The sequence below is a fragment of the Epinephelus fuscoguttatus genome, linkage group LG11 (assembly GCF_011397635.1).
Source record: "Epinephelus fuscoguttatus linkage group LG11, E.fuscoguttatus.final_Chr_v1".
NCBI lineage: Eukaryota > Metazoa > Chordata > Actinopteri > Perciformes > Serranidae > Epinephelus > Epinephelus fuscoguttatus.
This window is the reverse complement of record NC_064762.1, coordinates 43,144,295-43,153,256: the sequence shown is the minus strand read 5'-3', so window position 1 is coordinate 43,153,256 and position 8,962 is coordinate 43,144,295. Positions and strand designations below refer to the sequence as shown.

At 40.3% G+C, this 8,962-nt stretch overlaps 1 pseudogene; it reads right to left on the bottom strand.

Annotated features, from left to right (window-relative positions):
- Nucleotides 1-4,060: 4,060 nt before the first annotated feature.
- On the bottom strand, nt 4,061-5,752 carry LOC125897403 (putative nuclease HARBI1; annotated as a pseudogene).
- Nucleotides 5,753-8,962: the final 3,210 nt, after the last annotated feature.

Genomic DNA, 8,962 nt, shown 5'->3' with positions numbered 1-8,962 from the left:
GTCTGCAGTGCGCACTTCTCCCAAGATGACTACTGCCAGCCGAATAAGAGAAGACATCCAATCCTGAAACACCTCTTCCTCAAGAAAACGGCTGTCCCACGAGTAGAGAGAGCTACAGACATAATGGAGGTAATGTTATATAAACAATGTTCGAAACGCTTAGTATGCTATTTACAGAGATAGCACTGGCGATCTGAACTGGTCAGTGGCGAAAAAAAGCACTTTTAATGCGCAAACTTATACGGGACGCATTTGCCCCCATATCCACCTCACGGCTGCCTCCCTCAATACTGAACCAGTTTTAAAACGAGTTGTACCTATATCATACGCACACATACACTTGGGGAAATAGGACTGCGGTCAAGCCAGCCGTGGTTTGCTTTTGCTTGGTCAAATCAGCCGCACGTTTTTTTCTAGTGCGCGAATCTACCAACACTTACGGTAATCGTAATGAAACGGCTCTGAAGAGCTGCTGGGAGTGACTGTGGGTCAGACTGCTGAGGCAAAGTTGAAGGATATTTCACCCAACTTTGACGTAGAATAAAAAACTTATTTTCCATAAGTAGTCCAAGATTCATATACCGCTGAACTAAGTACTTCCTAGACTACGTGCATGCATAATATGAAGTACTTTTACTGTGTACTTTTTGACTAATCCTGTGTCAAAATCCTTAACAAATCACAAGATCAAGGATATTTTGCCGAACTTTGACGTAGAATAAAACACTTATTTTCCGTAAGTAGTCCATGATTCATATACCGCTCAACTTAGTACTCCCTAGACTACGTGCATGCATAATATGAAGTACTTTTACTGTGTACTTTTCGAGTAATCCTTTGTCAAAGTCCTTAACAGATCACAAGATCAAGGATATTTCACCCAAATTTGATGTGGAATAAAAAACTTATTTTCCATAAGTAGTCCATGATTCATATACCGCTGAAATAAGTACTCTCTAGACTACGTGCATGCATAATATGAAGTACTTTTACTGTGTACTTCTCGAGTAATCCTGTGTCAAAATCCTTAACAGATCACAAGATCAAGGATATTTTGCCGAACTTTGACATAGAATAAAACACTTATTTTCCATAAGTAGTCCAAGATTCATATACCGCTGAACTTAGTACTCCCTAGACTACGTGCATGCATAATATGAAGTACTTTTACTGTGTACTTTTTGAGTAATCCTTCGTCAAAGTCCTTAACAGATCACAAGATCAAGGATATTTCACCCAACTTTGATGTGGAATAAAAAACTTATTTTCCATAAGTAGTCCAAGATTCATATACTGCTGAACTAAGTACTCCCTAGACTACGTGCATGCATAATATGAAGTACTTTTACTGTGTACTTCTTGAGTAATCCTTTGTCAAAATCCTTAACAGAGGATACAATTAAGGATATTTCACCCAAATTTGATGTGGAATAAAAAACTTATTTTCCATAAGTAGTCCAAGATTCATATACCGCTGAACTTAGTACTTCCTAGACTACGTGCATGCATAATATGAAGTACTTTTACTGTGTACTTCTCGAGTAATCCTTTGTCAAAGTCCTTAACAGATCACAAGATCAAGGATATTTCACCCAACTTTGATGTGGAATAAAAAACTTATTTTCCATAAGTAGTCCAAGATTCATATACCGCTGAACTACGTACTTCCTAGACTACGTGCATGCATAATATGAAGTACTTTTACTGTGTACTTTTCGAGTAATCCTTTGTCAAAGTCCTTAACAGATCACAAGATCAAGAATATTTCACCCAAATTTGATGTGGAATAAAAAACTTATTTTCCATAAGTAGTCCAAGATTCATATACCGCTGAATTTAGTACTCCCTAGACTACGTGCATGCATAATATCCCCAGTTTTTTCCCCAGTAACTACTCTAATTTTGTGTAGCTTAGTTCCTCAGTAACTACTCATTCGTTCCTCATTAGTTCCTCATTAGTTCATCAGTAACTACTCTAATTTTATGTACCGTAGTTCCTCAGTAACTACTCATTAGTTCCTCATTAGTTCCTCAGTAACTACTCTAATTTTGTGTACCTTATTGTAAAGTGTTACCCATAAATCATACAGAGAGGCAATCTGGAAAGGAAACAAGACAGACTGTGTCCTCATTCCCCTGCTTTACCTGCATTATACAGGTCACATATTTGTCACCGTGGTCTCCCAGCCCTGGGATCTTTTGGTGCTCCATCTTCTTGATGTTACTGTCAGCTAGGATTGGCAAATCTATCTCAACTCTTCTCTTCTCTTCTCTTCTCTTCTCTTCTCTTCTCTTCTGCTTCCTAGTCAACCACAGTCAACGTCTGCTGGCTGATGGTCAACTCAATTCTCAAGTTGTATCCATGGCCGTATGTGCTTGGGGTGTTATGACTGGAAAAACACCTACTCATGAATCCAAGTTTCAGATTTACACAGGAAGTAAATTTAGAGGAAATACTCTGATCTTTTACTTAACAAAAAGGGAGCAATACCACAGTTCAGCGGTATATGAATCATAGACTACTTGTGGAAAACAAGTTTTTTATTCCACATCAAAGTTGGGTGAAATATCCTTAATCTTATCCTCTGTTAAGGATTTTGACACAGGATTACTCGAGAAGTACACAGTAAAAGTACTTCATATTATGCATGCACGTAGTCTAGGAAGTACTTAGTTCAGCAGTATATGAATCATGGACTACTTATGGAAAATAAGTTTTTTATTCCACATCAAAGTTGGGTGAAATATCCTTAATCTTGTCATCTGTTAAGGATTTTGACAAAGGATTACTCGAGAAGTACACAGTAAAAGTACTTCATATTACTCATGCACGTAGTCTAGGAAGTACTTAGTTCAGCGGTATATGAATCATGGACTACTTATGGAAAATAAGTTTTTTATTCCACATCAAAGTTGGGTGAAATATCCTTAATCTTGTCATCTGTTAAGAATTTTGACAAAGGATTACTCAAAAAGTACACAGTAAAAGTACTTCATGTTATGCATGCACATAGTCTGGGGAGTACTTAGTTCAGCGGTATATGAATCTTGGACTACTTATGGAAAGTAAGTTTTTTATTCCACATCAAAGTTGGGTGAAATATCCTTAATTGTATCCTATGTTAGGGATTTTGACACAGGATTACTCGAGAAGTACACAGTAAAAGTACTTCATATTATGCATGCACGTAGTCTAGGGAGTACTAAGTTCAGCAGTATATGAATCTTGGACTACTTATGGAAAATAAGTTTTTTATTCCACATCAAAGTTGGGTGAAATATCCTTAATCTTATCCTCTGTTAAGGATTTTGACAAAGGATTACTCGAGAAGTACACAGTAAAAGTACTTCATATTATGCAGGCACGTAGTCTAGGGAGTACTAAGTTCAGCGGTATATGAATCTTGGACTACTTATGGAAAATAAGTTTTTTTATTCCACATCAAAGTTGGGTGAAATATCCTTAATCTTATCCTCTGTTAAGGATTTTGACAAAGGATTACTCAAAAAGTACACAGTAAAAGTACTTCATATTATGCATGCACGTAGTCTAGGAAGTACTAAGTTCAGTGGTATATGAATCTTGGACTACTTATGGAAAATAAGTGTTTTATTCTACGTCAAAGTTCGGCAAAATATCCTTGATCTTGTGATCTGTTAAGGATTTTGACACAGGATTACTCAAAAAGTACACAGTAAAAGTACTTCATGTTATTCATGCACGTAGTCTAGGGAGTACTTAGTTCAACAGTATATGATAAAGGTCTTTAAACTAAACTGCTCATACAGGTAGGAGCAGATACCATCCGAGCCCTCTACAAGAGGAACCTGGAACTTGATAATGAAAAAAAAGAACTGGAAATAAAAAAGCTCAAATTAGAAATTGGCATCCTGGAGATGAAGAGCAAGGTATTGTTGTGAACTGCAGTTTAAAATATTTTAGTTAGGCACAACTGACATTGTAAACTCATGACACTCTCTCTCTCTCTCTCCCCAGCACATGCAAAGACAATTAAATGAATAGATGGAACATTCAGCAAGTGGGTGATTGATTGTGTTTATTGCTGTGGTTGGTGTTAGGTGAAAAACTGGTTGGTGATTGCTTGTCTGATTGCCACACCAGACGGTTGGTCCAGGGTGATGGGGTCAACGACATCTGGTGCCATGAGTGGCACATGGGGTGTTCTCTCTTTTCTAATGGTTGCTATATTGTGCAGCACGACACAGGCAGTGATTGTCTCACATGCCCGCTCTGGGGACACCCTCAGGCCGCGCAGGCAGTTGAATCTGGATTTGATGACCCCAAATGTCATCTCTATCCTGACCCTGCACTTACTCAGAGCCGCATTGAAGCGACTCTGAGATGGAGTGTCAGGGTCAGGATAGGGGGTCATCAAATACTTTGTGAGGGGATAGCCCCTGTCCCCCACGAACAGTCCATCAAAGAGCCCTGTTAATAAAGTGAGAGGAAATCACGTCATCATTGCTGACAATCAAGAATTGACTGTCTCTGGAATATCTGCTGTACCTTGCTCAAACTGGTGACCCAGCAATGACTCTCTGAAGATTCTGGAGTCGTGGGACGGATCCGGGCCACCTTGCCTCAACACTTGTGACCATGAGTTGGTGGTCACAAGTCATCTGCAACATGCATTTCAGGTTAATTTCACAATGACAGCACTGAAAAGGGGAACTAGTGAGTTCTTTTTAAAGGAGACTCAAAAGGCTTATTAAGTGTGATGAAGAACTATAATAAAATGTGCTACGGGTGAATATTTCTGATACATATACATACTACTGTGCAACACAATTAATATACCTGCATGCAATGTACATATGTGCCACCAGTCACCACACAAAAATGATACCAAATAATTTACCTGGACATTGATACTGTGAAAGGATTTCCTGTTGACAAAATCACCTTCATGTTCACCCAAGGGCCCTGTGATGGGGACGTGGGTGCAATCAATTGCACCTAGGACCCTGGGGAATCCTATTAAGGAATGTCATCTATATATTACATTTCACGCGAGTGAACATCATACAGCTTAGAATAGGGAAATAGTAATGTATACTACCGGCTATTTTGTAGAACGATTCTTTCACAGTTAATGTGCGCAAATGACTGGGGAACACCACAAACATATTCAGTCTCTCAGTGAGAGCAAGAACAACTTTGCGTATAGCGCGCAGACTGTGTTCTTGCTGAGATTTTCAGCATCACCGACTGACTGCATGTAGGTCCCCGTGGCGAACAAACGTAGTGCCACACACACTGTCTGTCCAACCGTGAGCGCACAGCTTCTCTTTGTGGCATTCCTGATGTCTGCATCAACCAGCGCGCATATGTACCGTATGCCCTCAGCTGAAAATCTATATCGCTCATGGAGCATATCATCAGGGAATGCCAGCGGGTCCGTGCGCTCACGGAAGACTCTCTCCCTCCGGAGTGATCCTCTTATAATCCTCGCACCCAGGTCCACCGGTGCGTCTACGAACGGCGATGCCATGATTAGTGGAGTTTGAAGGGGTTTAACAGTGAAAGGGGTGGCGCTTTTATGGCCGATTTGATCCGAAACTCAGAACATAACCTGCTCCCGACCAGGTTATGAGCTTAGCATAAGTTACCATGGTGATTTAGCCAGGCTGAAAGAGAGCCACCTTCGTGACACTGAAAACCCTGGCTTTAGACTCAACAGAGCTCGCTAACCCATTAATCTCGCTTCGTAGTACACGACTCAGGTAAGCGTCTTTACGACAATACGCGCTGGAGCTCATGGGAAATGTAGGCTTCATTCCGGCAAAACACTACCGCTTTTGCCCATAGGGTCGCCAAAATCAACTCAAAATGAAAGTTCCTTGTAGGGGCTTTAATTGGATGCCCCAGGCCCTTCACATTCCAACTGAAAATGCACAAATTGTCAATTTTAGCAGTCATAAAAACATTTTAGAAATAAAGATATTAAACCAAAAGGAATTACAAAAAAACAACAGCCACCTTGTACATGTGATACATACCCTTGTTAGACCCCTCCAAACCGACATACCCTATTGCTCCAATATAGCGCGTGACACTCTATTGTCATTGTATACAAAGCTCTATTGAGCCTTGTATTCCTTTAGCCCTAGGCAGTAATGATTTTATGAGCTTTTTTTAATGACAAATTCTAACTATTAGAGGCAAAATTCATGACCTCCTGTCCTCAGATAGTACCTATCTAACCTCAGACATAGCTGTAAGGCCTAATATATATTTAGATTGCTTCTCCCCAATTTCTCTTCAAGAATTGACCGCAGTGATTTCTTCATCTAAATCATCAACGTGTCTCTTAGACCCCATCCCAACTAGGCTACTTAAGGAAGTCTTACCTTTAGTTAACACTCACTTATTAGACATGATCAATATATCTTTATTAACAGGCTACGTACCACAGTCTTTTAAGGTAGCTGTAATTACTCTTCTAAAGAAGCCCACTCTGGATCCAGAGGTGTTAGCCAACTATAGACCAATATCTAATCTTCCCTTTCTTTCAAAGATCCTTGAGAAAGTAGTCGCAGACCAGCTGTGTGATTTTCTCCCTGATAATAATTTATTTGAGGAATTTCAGTCAGGATTTAGAGTGCATCATAGCACAGAGACAGCACTAGTTAAAATTACAAATGACCTTCTGATTGCTTCAGACAAAGGACTCGTCTCTGTACTTGTTTTATTAGATCTTAGTGCAGCGTTTGACACTATTGACCATCAAATTCTGCTACAGAGACTGGAACACTTAATTGGCCTAAAAGGTTCTACACTAAGCTGGTTTAAAACTTATTTATCTGATCGTTTTAAGTTTGTTCACATTCATAATGAATCATCCTTACGTACTAAAGTTTGTTCTGGAGTTCCGCGCGGTTCTGTGCTTGGACCAATCCTATTTACTCTATATATGCTTCCTTTAGGTAACATCATTAAAAATCACTCTGTAAATTTCCATTGTTATGCGGATAATACACAGTTGTATTTATCTATGAAGCCAGAAGAAAGTAATCAATTAACTAAACTTCATAATTGCCTTAAAGACATAAAAACCTGGATAAGCACCAATTTCCTGATGTTAAATTCACACAAAACTGAAGTTATTGTTCTTGGCCCCAAACAACTCAGAGACTCTTTATCTGATGACATAGTTTCTCTAGATGGCATTGCTCTGGCCTCTAGCACTGCCATCAGAAACCTCGGTGTAACATTTGATCAAGATTTGTCTTTTAATTCTCATTTAAAACAAACCTCACGGTCTGCATTTTTTCATCTGCGTAATATTGCGAAAATTAGGCCTATCCTGACCCGAAAAGATGCAGAAAAATTGGTCTACGCTTTTGTTACCTCAAGGCTGGATTACTGTAACTCTCTATTATCAGGTAGCTCTAGTAAGTCCTTAAAAACTCTCCAGCTAATTCAGAATGCAGCAGCACGTGTACTAACAGGAACTAAGAAACGAGATCATATTTCTCCTGTTTTAGCTTCTCTGCACTGGCTCCCTGTAAAATCCAGAATTGAATTTAAAATCCTACTGTTAACTTATAAAGCTCTAATGGTCAGGCTCCATCATATCTTAGAGAGCTCATAGTGCCATATTATCCCACCAGAACACTGCACTCTGAGAATGCAGGGTTACTCATGATCCCTACAGTCCCCAAAAGTAGATCAGGAGCCAGAGCTTTCAGCTATCAGGCTCCTCTTCTGTGGAATTATCTTCCTGTTGGAGACACCGTCTCCACATATAAGACTAGACTTAAGACTTTCCTCGTTGATAAAGCTTATAGTTAGGGCCGGCAAATTGATTGGATGACTGACACTAAACTCTGCGCTCCCCATTACAAACAGAACAAAGCTGACAGTCCATGAACGTCGACTGTCTAAGTGACTTACCCCATCCTAACCGACTGCATCATTATCACTTTTTTATATATATGTACCTCAACGTATTTTGAGGAGGTCCCTGCAAATAAAATGATAGGGTTTTTTTACTTCTTTTTTCTTTTTTTCAAAAATCCATGTCCATTTGGGGAAGAAAAAAAGAGATAAAAGAAAAGGAGTGTCTTATGGTCATCTCCCCTATTACTCCCAATATCTCCTTGATGCAGTTACCTCCTCCAGAAAACTGTCTCTTAACTGAAGATAGTGTCCAAAAAAACACACTTTAAAGTTGGTCCTGATCGTTTCCAAATCATTCTCGTCCCGGGGACTCTTGGATGTATTCCATAGCTTTTTTCGGATACTCAAAGCGCCTCTGCATCCCGTTGTGATTGATCCTCAGAACAGCAGGGTAGAGGAGAGCGAACTTCATGTTGCGCTCCCGCAGAGCCTTCTTGCATTCCCTGAACTTATCCCATTTCAGCTGCGTGGCCCATGAGAAGTCAGGGAAAATCATGATGCGGTTACCTTCCCAGATGAGCTCAGATTTATGCCGTGCGGCGCGTAGAATCAACTCCCTGTCGGTTGAGCGGAGGAAGCGAACCAGGAGGTCTCTCCCCCGAACTTGGACGTGGTGTCGGGGCCCTGTGTGCCCGATCTATCTCCAGTGGTTGCGCAGTTTCGTTCCATCCAAGGATCGATACCAGTAGTTTCTGCATAAACACCGTCATGTTCCCACTTTCCTTACCTTCTGGGACACCCACAAATCGTAAATTATTCCGTCTATTGCGATTCTCCATATCTTCAAGTTTATCACGGAGGTTCTCTAACTCCGCTTTGGTAGCTAGGGGGCTAGCCTCCAGCGACGCCTTCAGTTTTTTATCAGAGTCCTCCAGCCATTCTACCCTTTTCTCCACCTCCACCACTCGTGAGATGAGTGAAGACAGTTTCCCTTCAACTGATGTTGTGGTTCAGCGTATGTCCTCAAGGCTGGCTAGGTAGCTGGAAATTTTTTGCAGTGTGGAAAAGATATTAGCAATGTCCTGGCTGACACGAACT